The 12,906-nt window shown below is 42.4% G+C and overlaps 1 pseudogene; it reads right to left on the bottom strand.

Moving 5' to 3' along the window:
- Positions 1-5,552: 5,552 nt before the first annotated feature.
- On the bottom strand, positions 5,553-5,914 carry LOC112621539 (annotated as a pseudogene).
- Between the last annotated feature and the right edge of the window lie 6,992 nt (positions 5,915-12,906).

The following is a 12,906-nucleotide window of genomic DNA, read 5'->3' as shown; positions in this document are numbered from 1 at the left end:
GGAATTCAAAATTATATAGCAATTCTGGAAATAGTTTGGCAGTTTCTAATAAAGCTAAATGTACACTAACCATAGGCCCTGCAATCTAACACCTAAGTATTTACTAGAGATGAAAACTTAAGTTCACATAAAAATCTGTACATGTTTATAGCAGCCCTTTTCATAATCATCAAAAACTAGAAAAAACCCAAGTGTGCTTCAATAGGTAAATGGAGAAACAAACTATGGTACATTCGTCAGTGGAATACTACTCAGCAATCAAAAGAAATGAACCACTGTTACACACGACTTGGATAAATCTCAAATTCATTATGCTGACTGCAAGAAATCCCTGGCCTCAGTTTCCTCCTCTATAAAAATGTGGGCCTCAAGAAGGTCTCTTCCTGGCCAGGTGCAGTAGCCCACACCTGTAATCCCAGCACTTTGGGAGGCCGAGGTGGGTAGATCACCTGAGCTCAGGAGTTTGAGACCAGCCTGGCCAACATGGCAAAACCCTGTCCCTACTAAAAATACAAAAATTAGCCGGGCATGGTGGCACGCACCTGTAGTCCCAGCTACTGGAAGACTGAAGCAGGAAGATCGCTTGAACTCAGGAGGTGGAGGTTGTGGTAAGCTACGATCGTGCCACTGCACTCCAGCCTGGGTGACAGAGTAAGACTCTGTCTCAAAAAAAAAAAAAAAAAAAAAGGAAAGTCCCTTCCAGTTCCATGTTCACAGATTTATGATCCAAATCAGCTATACTCTGAGAAGGGAGCTGCAAGTTCAGTCTGGAACCTTCTGAGACTCCCAAAACTGTAGAAAGCTCTCAACTGTCTACTCAAAGTCAGGCCAGTTTGTGGTCCAGGTACAGTCTGGACACATGGAGTCTGGACACATGGTGTGGGGCAGGATGGGGCCAGCATGGGTAGGGAGAGTGAATCCAGGGCTGCTCTCTATTGTGGGGAGTCTTCTAAAGCTCTCCTATAACAGAGGATAACTCATTTAAGGCTAGGGCTTTGCAAACAATGGGTTTACTAATCTTACTCCTCTAAGGAGTAAGAAATGCAGCTGGTTACAACCAGCATGCTTTGTAAAGAAATGGAATTAAATGGAATAGAGGAGAAACCATCAGAGTGTGTAAGTAAGTGTAAATATTATTTCAGCAAGCTTTTGTCTGGGGAGGAGGTTGTCATGTAAAACACTTGAAAGCATTGAAACATTTGAAAACTCGTGAATATGTGGAGGGAGCAGGGTAGGAAGAGGTGTCTTTCCAGGCCAGAAATACCGCTGGGAGATGGTGAGAAACAGACCTGAATTAGAAGTGATCCCATGGGCCGGGCGCGGTGGCTCAAACCTATAATCCCAGCACTTTGGGAGGCCAAGACGGGCGGATCACGAGGTCAGGAGATCGAGACCATCCTGGCTAACACGGTGAAACCCCGTCTCTACTAAAAAATACAAAAAAAACCTAGCCGGGCGAGGTGGCGGGCGCCTGTAGTCCCAGCTACTGGGGAGGCTGAGGCAGGAGAATGGCGTAAGCCCGGAAGGCAGAGCTTGCAGTGAGCTGAGATCCGGCCACTGCACTCCAGCCTGGGCTACAGAGCAAGACTCCGTCTCAAAAAAAAAAAAAAAAAAAAGAAGTGATCCCATGACCCAAATCCCCAACCTGCAAATGATCTGAGAATCCTTTTAAAAAGGTAGGAGAAGGGCTCTCATTCCCAGAAAACTGTCCTGGCCTCTTCCCTGAGCGCCCTGGGCACTGGCCCATGCAACAGCTTGGGTTTTCTGTGTGTGTGGTTTTTTTTGTTTTTTTTTGAGACGGAGTCTCACTCTGTTGCCCAGGCTGGAGTGCAGTGGCATGATCTTGGCTCACTGTAACCTCCACTTCCCAGGTTCAAGCGATTCTCCCGTCTCAGTTTCCCAAGTAGGTGGGATTACAGGCGTGCACCACCACACCCAGCTAATTTTTTGTATTTTTAGTAGAGACAGGGTTTCACCATTTCGGCCAGGCTGGTTTCGAACTCCTGACCTCAAGTGATCTGTCCGCCTCGGCCTCCCAAAGTGCTGGGATTACAGGCGTGAGCCACCACACCCCAGCCTCTAGTATATTATAAGCACTCATCAATATACAAAGGGTTGATGTAACTTGACTTAATTTTCTGCAGTTGGTGTGGCCATGAAAAAGCTCTATTAAAAGGAATTGTGTTTTAATCATACTCTACTAATGATTTTGGTTATAATTTTGGAAATTTTTTTTTTTTTTTTTGAGATGGAGTCTCGCTCTTGTCACCCAGGCTGGAGTGCAGTGGCAAGATCTCGGCTCACTGCAACCTCTGCCTCCTGGGTTCAAGCTATTCTCCTGCCTCAGCCTTCTGAGGAACTGGGATTACAGGCGACCACCACCACACCCAGCTAATTTTTGTGCTTTCAGTAGAGACAGGGTTTCACCATGTTGGCCAGACTGGTCTTGAACTCCTGACCTCAAGTGATCCGCCTGCCTCAGCCTCCCAAAGTGCTAGGATTACAGGTGTGAGCCACCGCGCCCGGCCTGGAAATATTTTCTTATATAAACTATTTTGATCTAACACATAATTGGAAATCTAGCTTTAGAATTCTAGTATTCATGTCAAGCAACATTATTTATGCTTGGTCTCTGTGCAATTATTTCTCTTACTGTCTCTTCAAAGAAGCTGATCAAATGAACAATCATCCTATATGATTTTCAATCCCCATTAAATACAACACTCACCGATGAACCCATTGAGAATTCCATAGCATGTGAAACACTAGTTTATGCTATTGCACTATAGAATAATTTGAACTCCTCAGCTGGGAGAACAGTAGGAACATTTTTTTAAAAAACAGCTCAGAATGAAGTAGAGCCAGTTTCATAGGAAGTGGGGTTGCTCACTCAGTAATAAAAGAGGCAGCCTGATGTAGGGGAAAAGATTTAGACTTTGAAACCAGGCAAACCAGAGTTCAAATCCCCTATCACCATGTACTGGCTGTGTGTGAAAATCAGCCTCCTAAACCTCAGGGTCTTCCTTGAGGAAGAATACTTACCTAGCTCCTGAATAGGAATGTAAAGCTGATAGCAATACTACAAACTTCCTGCCTACCCCAAAGACTGAGTAATTACTAACACACATCCTTCAAACAATTCCCTTACCTGAAGATAAGGCAGGAAGCTTTGAAGTGCAGACTTTATCAGCAGGGATTACCTCCCCTGCAGGCGATGTATACATAAAATCTATTTGGAGTGAGAATTGCAAATTGTGTCACTAAAATCCTGTTTGAAACATTTTGAATCTTGGAAATATCAAGGCTATGCAAAGCACAGTGGCTGGCGCCAAGATGGTGCGGTGAGTTGTTCAGTTAAAAAAAAAAACAAAAAACAAAAAACACGGGACCAGAAACAGTGGCTCATGTCTGTAATCCCGTCACTTTGGGAGGCCGAGTTGGGCAGATCGACTGAGGTCGGGAGTTCAAAACCTGACACGGTGAAACCCCGTCTCTACTAAAAAATACAAAACACTAGCCGGGCGAGGTGGTCCCAGCTACTCAGGAGGCTGAGGCAGGAGAATGGCATAAACCCGGGAGGCAGAGCTTGCAGTGAGCTGAGATCCGGCCACTGCACTCCAGCCTGACTCCATCTGACAGAGCGAGACTCCATCTCAAAAAAAAAAAAAATAATAAATAAATAAAAATAAAAATAAAAATAAATACCAGAATCAGCTTATTATTTTAAAAAGTATTTCTGGCATTTTGATTGGAAATGCATTAAATCTTATTTTTATTTATTTATTTTATTAATATTATTGTTATTTTTGAGACAAAGTCTGTCTCTGTTCCCAGGCTGGAGTGCAGTGGCATGATCTCAGCTCACTGCAACCCCCGCCTCCTGGGTTCAAGCAATTCTCCTGCCTCAGCCTCCCAAGTAACTGGGATTACAGGCACATGCTACCATGCCCGGCTAATTTTTGTATTATTATTATTATTATTGGGATGGGATTTTGCTCTTGTTGCCCAGGCTAGAGTGCAATGGCATGATCTCAGCTCACTGCAACCTCTGCCTCCCGGGTTCAAGCGATTCTCCTGCCTCAGCCATCCTAGTAGCTGGGATTACAGGCATGCGCCACCATGTCCAGCTAATTTTGTATTTTTAGTAGAGACGGGATTTCTCCATGTTGGTCAGGCTGGTCTCGAACTCCCGACCTCAGGTGATCCACCCACCTTGGCCTCCCAAAGTGTTGGGATTACAGGCGTGAGCCACTGTGCCTGGCCAATTTTTGTATTTTTAGTAGAGATGGAGTTTTGCCGTGTTGGCCAGGCTGGTCTCGAACTCCTCCTGATTGACCTCAGGCGATCTGCCTGCCTTGGTCTCCCAAAGTGCTGGGATTACAAGTGTGAGCCACTGTGCCTGCCCAGAAATGCATTAAATCTATAACTATCTTTGGAAAAAATAACATCTTTATTATAATGAATCTTTCTTTCTTTCTTTCTTTTTTTTTGAGACAGAGTCTTGCTCTCTCGCCCAGGTTGGAGTGCAATGGTGCAGTCTAGGCTCACTGCAATCTCTGCCTCCTGGGTTCAAGCCATTCTCCTGCCTCAGCCTCCAGAGTAGTTGGGACTACAGGCACGTGCCACCACACCTGGCTAATTTTTTTTTGCATTTTTAGTAGAGATGGGGTTTCACCATGTTAGCCAGGCTGGTCTCAAACCCCTGACCTCATGATCTGCCTGCCTTGGCCTCCCAAAGTGCTGGGATTACAGGCGTGAGCCACTGTGCCTGGCCCATATTGAATCTTCTAATTGGTTGGAAAGGCATATGTCTTCATTTATCTAGGTTTTCTTTGATTTCTGTCATCAATGTTATATTGTACATAGGATACAGATACTGTACTTATTTTGTTAGATTTATGCCATTAAATATCATTTATATCATGTATATATGTATATGTATTTCATTTTAAAAACTATTATAAATGTTATTTAAATTTCTCATTTCCAAATGTATATTACTAGTGTATAGAAATATTATTGATCTTTGTCTATTAACTTTGTAACCTTGCCAAATTAAATTATGTCTTGAAATTTGTTTTTCAATACAAATTCCTTGAGATTTTCTACACAATCACATAATCTGAGAATAGGGACTCTTTTTATATCTTTCCCCCCAATCTATATGACTTTTATTCCTTTTTCTCATGATATTGCACTGGCTGGGAGTTCAATGTGACTTGGAATAGGTGTGGTAGAAGTACACATTATTGCCTTGTTTCTAGTCTTAGAGGAAAAACATTCAGTCTTTCACTATTGAGTGATATCATGTCACTTGTATAGTCACATATAAGTAATATGTAATATATTATTACCTGTAGGTTTTTTGAAGATGCCCTTTATCAGTTTGAGAAAGTTCCCTTCTTTTCCAGTTTGCTGAGGGTTTTACCATAAATATATGTTGAATTTTGCCAAATGCTTCTTCTGCATCAGTTATTATGTTCCTGTGTTTTTTCTTCTTTAGACTTTTTTTTTTTTCCTCAGCCAGCTGTGCTTTATTGACAATGGGCCACTCAGGCCTTGACTGGGTACTTCTGCAGCAGGTACAGCCTCTCCTTCCGTTGCTGCTGCTTGGTCTTCTGGTTCTATCTGTGCTTGTTGAACCGGCGGCACATGGCGTGTGTCTTCTTAGGCCACAGGTTCAGGGGCTTATACTTCTTGCCCTTGTAGAATTTCTTGAAGTTTTCTCTCTGAGTCTGGTTAATAAACGTGAGAACACGTCCAATTTGCGGACGACTCAGGTCTTAGAGAGCTTGGAGGCCGCACCGTCTGTCACTTTGGCGACGCTCAGCTGGGACAGCTCCACCTTCAGGTCGTGCAACTGTTTCAGCAGCTGCTCCTTCCGGTGAAGGTTTCGAGCCTTGATCTTGGCCATTGCTGCATAGGCTGCCGCCGCCGCCGCCGCCGCCTGCTCTGAAGGAAAGAGCTAGACTATTAATATGGTGGATTACATTTTTAAAATTGTAGACTATTAAGTCAGCCTTGTATTGCTGGGACAAACTGTTTAGTCATGTATTATTCTTTTTATATATTCCTGGATTTGATTTACTAACATTTTATTGAGGATATTTTGCATCTATGTTGGTTACAATACTGGTCTATAATTTTCTTACTGTCTTTGTATGATTTTGTTAGCAAAATCATAAAGTAGGTTGAGAAGTATTCCTCCTCTTCTAGTTTCTGACAAAGATTATGTAGAATTTGTATTTTTTTAAAATTTTATTTTCTTTATTTACTTTTTAGACAGTCTCATGCTGTCACCCAGGCTGGAGTGCAGTGGCAAAATGGAGCCCTCCACCTCCTGGGCTAGTGATCCTCCCACCTTAGCCTCCTGAAGACCTAGGCCCACAGATGTATGCCACCGTGCCCAGCTAATTTTTAAATTTCTTGTAGGGATGAGATCTCTCGCTTTGTTGCCTAGGCTGGTCTTGAACTCCAGGGCTCAAGCGATCTTCTTGCCTCAGCCTCCCGGTATTGGTATTACAGGCATGAGTCTCTGCAATTGGCCTTGTTTTTTTCCTTAAATGTTAGGTAGAATTTACCAGTGAATCCATACAGACCTGGAGACTTCTTCTATAAAATGCTTTTCAACTGCTGATTCAATTTCTTTAATAAATATAGGACTATTCAGAGTGTCTGTTTCATCTTAGATGAACTTCATTATTTTTGGTTTGAGGAATTATTCTATTTCATCTAAGTTGTGGAATTTATGTGTATTGAGTCATTCATTACATTCCTTTATTATCCTTTTAACGTTTGCAGCATCTGTGGTGTCCCTCTTTTATTCTTGATATTAGTAATTTGTGTTTCCTCTGTGTTTTTCTTTGTCAGTCTTGCTAGAGGCTTATCATTTTTACTGATTTTTTTTTAAACAGCTTTTGAATTAATTGATTTTCTCTATTCTTCTGATTTAAATTTTATTGATCTGTTGTTATTTTTGTTATTTTCTCTATTCTTCTTGCATTGGGTCTATTTTACTCTTCTTTGTCTGGTGTCTTTAGGTGGAACAATTTGATTCTTTTTTGTTTGTTTTTTTTTTGAGACTGAGTCTTGCTCTGTTGCCCAGGTTGGAGTCCAGTGGTGCAATCTCGGCTCACTGCAACCTCCACCTCCCAGGTTCAGGCAATTCTCCTGCCTCAGCCTCCCAGGTGGCTGGGTAGTGTGTGCCACCATGCCCAGCTAAGTTTTGTATTTTTAGTAGAGACGGGGTTTTGCCCTGTTGGCCAGGCTGGTCTCAAACTCTTGACCTCAAGTGATCCACCCACCTTGGCCTCCCAAAGTGTTGGGATTACAGGCATGAGCCACCATGCCCAGCCTTTCTTCTTTTTCTAATGTAATTATTTAATGCTATACATTTTTTAAAGCATAGCTTTAGTTGCATCCCACACATTTTGTTTTGTTATATTTTCATTTTTGTTCATTTCAAACTGTTTTGTAATGTTCCTTGACACTCCTTCTTTGACTCATGGATTATTTAGAAGTGTGTTGCTTAACTTTAAAATGTTTGGTGATTTTTCAGTTATTCTATATTATCAATTTCTATTTAAATTCCATTTTGACTAGAGAACATACTTTGTATGATTTTGATTATTTTAAATTTGTTAATATTTGCTTTGTGATCCAAGATACAGTTCAGAAGTCCATTTCATATGCATTTCAAAACAATGTGTATTCTGTGGCTGTTGGGTAGAGTGCTCTATAAATGTCAAATATGTCCAATTGATTCATGATGTTAATTTGTGCCTTCTCAGTCTTTGCTCATTTTCTGTCTACTTGTTTGCTCAGTTATTGAGAGGAATGTTGAAGCCTCCAACTACAATTGTGAATTTGCCTATTTTTCCTGTTAGTTCTGTCAGTTTTTGGTTCATGTATTTTGAAGCTCTGTTATTAAGTGCATGATAACAGAATTTAGGATTATGATGTTTTCATAACAGAATTATTATTACGTTTTCTAGGTGAATTGGCCCTTTTATTACATTATTATATAATGTCTCTATCTCTGGTAATTTTCTTTGCTCTGAAGTCTACTTTTTCTATTTTTAGTTGGCATTTAGCACATTGAAACAGAATGGTCCAAAGTGACAGAATCATTCCACATGCTTGTGCTCCTTCTCCAGGAAATACAATGGAATCTTTCCATACTATTTTAAAGAGCCTTGATCCACAGGATAGTTTGTAAAATTCACCCTAATTTAGAATAAATAATAATGGTGACTTAGACCTTCTCCATGTCATATATAGACTATGTTGTTAGTAAAGTTCATTCTTTCAACAAACATTTTTTGAAATGTCAACCATCAACTGACAGGCACGGGGTTATGTGAGGGGATACTGAGAAATAAAAGGATATAATAGAAGAAGAAAGAAAAGATTAAAAAAACCTTTTTCCAGACCCTTCAGATGGACACAGTTCAGTACAAATAATTCTATTTCAGTGTGCTAAATGCCAAAAAAAGTAGGATTACTATTAATAATCCCACTCCAGCCCTCTTTTGATTAGTATTTACATGCTTTTGTCTTATTTCTTTTTACTTTCAATTTACCTATATAATTACATTTAAAGTGAGTTTCTTATGTACTGAGTACAGTTTGTTCGGTCATGTTTAAAAAATCTATTTTGACAATCTCTGTCTTTTAATTGGAATGCTTGGACCATTTACATTTAATATAGTTATTGATATGCTTGAGTTTATGTTTATCTTTTTTTGTTTTTGTTTTTCATTTATTTATTTATTTTTTTTATGATGGAGTCTCGCTGTGTCTCCAGGCTGGAGTGCATTCGTGCGATCTCAGCTCATTGCAACCTCCGCCTCCCGGGTCCAAGTGATTCTCCTGCTTCAGCCTCCTGAGTAGCTGGGACTACAGGTGCATGCCACCACGCCCAGCTAATTTTTGTATTTTTAGTAGAGATGGGGTTTCACCATGTTGGCCAGGATAGTCTTGATCTTTTGACCTTGTGATCCACCTGCCTTGGCCTCCCAAAATGTTGGGATTACAGGCGTGAGCCACCTCCTGGCTGTGTTATTTATTTATTTATTTATTTAAGATGGAGTCTCTGTCACCCAGGCTGGATTACATCTGTAATCCCAGCACTTTGGGAGGCTGACGCGGGCAGATTATGAGGTCAGGAGTTCAAGGCCAGCCTGACCAACATGGTGAAACCCCATCTCTACTTAAAAAAAAAAAATAGAAAAATTAGCCGGGCATGGTGGTGCACGCCTGTAATCCCAGCTACTCAGGAGGCTGAGGCAGGAGAGAATTGCTTGAAATGGGGAGGCGGAGATTGCAGTGAGCCGAGATCATGCCACTGCACTCCAGCCTGGGCGACAGAGCAAGACTCTGTCTCAAAAACAAAACAAAACAAAACAAAACAACGGATACAATGTAAAATAGAAGAAGAAAGAGAAGATAAAAAGAAAACTTTTTCCTTTTTCCAGAGCCTTCAGATGGACACAGTTCAGTACAAATAATTCTATTTCAGTGTGCTAAATGCCAAGGTATGAGTAAGGGCTGGGGGATTGGGGGTGTGCAGGGGAGAGATTTTAACCAATATCTACTAAATACTTCTCATGTGCCAGACACATGGGGGCACCATAATCTGGTCTAGGGTGGTGGATCTGGGAAGGCTTCTGGAGGCAGTGACATTTGATCTGGGTTTTGAAGGATGAGTAAGTTTTAACCAGCGAAAGGGTAGGGGTAGAAGGAGATGCGTATTCAAATACCTTGTGGCGTGAGTGAGATTGATGTGTTTGTGAAAACTGAAAGAAGGCCAGTGTGGTTGGATCACAGCAAAATGGTGGTAAAGGGACACAAGATGTGACTATGAAGATAGGTGGTGTGTGTGTCGAGGTAAGGATTTGGGGTTTAGCAATGGGAAGCCGTTTACACTGAGGAGAGGGCTTGACCCAGGATTAGATTTGCATTTGAAAAGAATACTCTGGATACAGCAGGGGGAACAGACTGGAATAGGTTAGTGGTGGATGTGAGGAGACCAATTAGGAGACTAATTTGGTGAGCCAGGCAAGAAGGAAAATGTTTGAAAAGCTTCTCAAAGGTTGGCATTTCAGCTTTTTTTTTTTTTTTTGAGGTGGGGTCTCACTTTGTCATCCAGGCTGGAGTGCAGTAGTGCAATCATAGCTCACTGCAGCCTCGAACTCCCAGGCTCAAGCAATCCTCCTACCTCAGCCTCCTGAGTAGAAGGGCTTGCAGGCACACACCACAACACTTGGCTCAGCTGGGTTTTGAAGGATGAGTAGATGTTTTCCCATATCATTGAGAGCAAGAAGATTCTAGGTTTTAGGAGACATACTGAAAGGGCCTGTGAGGCTGGGCTCTGATGTGTTTGCACGCATGCATGTGTATGTGTGTGCATGTGTGAGAGTATGTGTGTGTATGTGGAGAGGTTGAGTACTTGGGAAAATACATCGGGGACAGATTGTGAAGAGAATTTGGCCTTCTTCATCAGGTAGTGAGATTATCTGATTTATATGTTGGAACAATCACTGTGTCTGCAGTGTAGAGGATAGGCAAATCAGTTGGTGACTTATTGTAGTTATCAGATAGAGATGAGAAAGGCAGGAGCAAAGGGGACAAGAGGAGGGAATGGATTCAAGATCTATGTAAGAGATAGACTGTTCCGAGGTTATTAACAGAGTGGGTGTGGTGGGTAAGAAAAAGGGAGGACTGCGGATGACTTTAAAGGTCTAATTTGGTTGAATGGTAGAGCCATTAACAGTAGTTGAGACTACACAGAAAGGGGAACACATTCTCTTGTGGGTTAGGAGAAGGAAGAGAAGGGGGAAGGAAAAGAGTGATACATTTGGCCTGGGGAACATTCAATTTAAGGTGCTCAAGACATGTATGGTAGAGATGTCCTCTTGACCAAGAATAACTAAGACTATCATTTGTTTAATGAATGCTTACCATGGTCAGGTACTGGGCTGAGGAATTTCCATAGATCACCTCATTCGACCCTAACAACAGCCCTATAAGGTAAATGTTATTGGCTCCATTTTACATACGGGGAAACTGAGGTGCAGAGAGTTTTGAAATTCTCATGTACTTGGCTGATTATTACATTATTTAACCCTTCAACAAATTTCCTTATCTCCATCTCATTTTCTGACTGTAAACTTTCCACCAAGAAGTCTTTTACTTTTCCCCATTCCTCCACCTTTTCCTGATTTACCACATGTAATCATAGAAAGAATATTGCCAGTTTTGAAGGAGATGCTGATTAAAACTAAGCTCTTGGCCGGGCGTGGTGGCTCAGGCCTGTAATGCCAGCACTTTGGGAGGCTGAGGCGGGTGAATTATAAGGTCAGGAGTTTGAGGCCAGCCTGGCCAACATGGTGAAACTCCGTCTCTACTAAGAATATAAAAAATTAGCTGGGCCTAGTAGCAGGCACCTGTATTCCCAGCTACTTGGGAGGCTGAGGCAGGAGAATCACTTGAACCCGGGAGGCAGAGGTTGCAGTGAGCTGAGATCGCGCCACTGCACTCTAGCCAGGCGACAGAGTGAAACTCCATCTCAAACAACAACAACAACAACAACAACATAAAAAACTCTTTTACTAAATAGCTGTGTGGCCCTCACTTGTAAAACGGTTCCTCATTTGTAAAATGGAAAAAATGTAATGCCTTACTCTTTACTTCTCAAGTAAGCAAAATGTTCTAACATTCACTTTGTTAGAAAATTTAGGAACAATAATTTTGAATGATTAAACAGATATGCTACTGACTAGAATGTGAAATTTGCATGATTTTAAGAGCAAACAGCCGGGTGCGGTGGCTCACGCCTGTAATCCCAGCACTTTGGGAGGCTGAGGTGGGCAGATCACTTGAGTCAGGAGTTTGCCACCAGACTGGCCAATATGGTGAAACCCTGTCTCTTCTAAAAATACAAAAATTAGCCTGGCATTGACAGACAGGACTAGCTGGATTCCCTAGGCCGACTAACAATCCCTAAGTCTAGCTGGGAAGGTTACTGCATCCACCTTTAAACACGGGGCTTGCAACTTAGCTCGCACCCCACCAATCTGGTAGTAAAGAGAGCTCACTAAAATGCTAATTAGGCAAAAACAGGAGGTAAAGAAATAGCCAATCATCTATTGCCTGAGAGCACAGTGGGAGGAACAATGATTGGAATACAAACCCAGACATTCGAGCCAGCAACTGCTACCCTCTTTGGGTCCCCTCCCTTTGTATGGGAGCTCTGTTCTCACTCTATTAAATCTTGCAACTGTACTCTCTTCTGGTCGTGTTTGTTATGGCTCAAGCTGAGTTTTCACTCGCTGTCCACCACTGCTGTTTGCCGCAGCTGCAGACCCGCCGCTGACTTCCATCCCTCCGGATCCGCAGGGTGTCCCTTGTGCCCCTGATCCAGCAAGGTGCCCATTGCTGCTCCGGATCAGGCTAAAGGCTTGCCATTGTTCCTGCACAGATAAGTGCCTGGCTTCGTCGTAATCTAGCTGAACGCTAGTCACTGGGTTCCACGGTTCTTTTCCGTGACCCATGGCTTCTAATAGAACTGTAACACTCACCGCATGGCCCAAGATTCCATTCCTTGGAATCTGTGAGGCCAAGAACCCCAGTTCAGAGAACACGAGGCTTGCCACCATCTTGGAAGTGGTCTGCCGCCATTTTGGAAGCAGCCCTCCACCATCTTGGGAGCTCTGGGAGCAAGGACCCCCTGGTAATATTTGGCGACCACGAAGGGACCTCCAAAGTGGTGAGTAATATTGGACCACTTTGGCTTGCTATTCTGTCCTATCCTTCCTTAGAATTGGAGGAAAATATTGGGCACCTGTTGGCCGGTTAAAAATGATTAGTGTGGCTGCCAGACTTAAGACTCAGGTGTGAGGCTGT

The sequence above is a fragment of the Theropithecus gelada genome, chromosome 3 (genome assembly GCF_003255815.1).
Source record: "Theropithecus gelada isolate Dixy chromosome 3, Tgel_1.0, whole genome shotgun sequence".
In the NCBI taxonomy this organism is placed as follows: Eukaryota; Metazoa; Chordata; class Mammalia; order Primates; family Cercopithecidae; genus Theropithecus; species Theropithecus gelada.
Note: the sequence above shows the minus strand (reverse complement) of the source record. Positions and strands in the feature narration are given on the sequence as shown.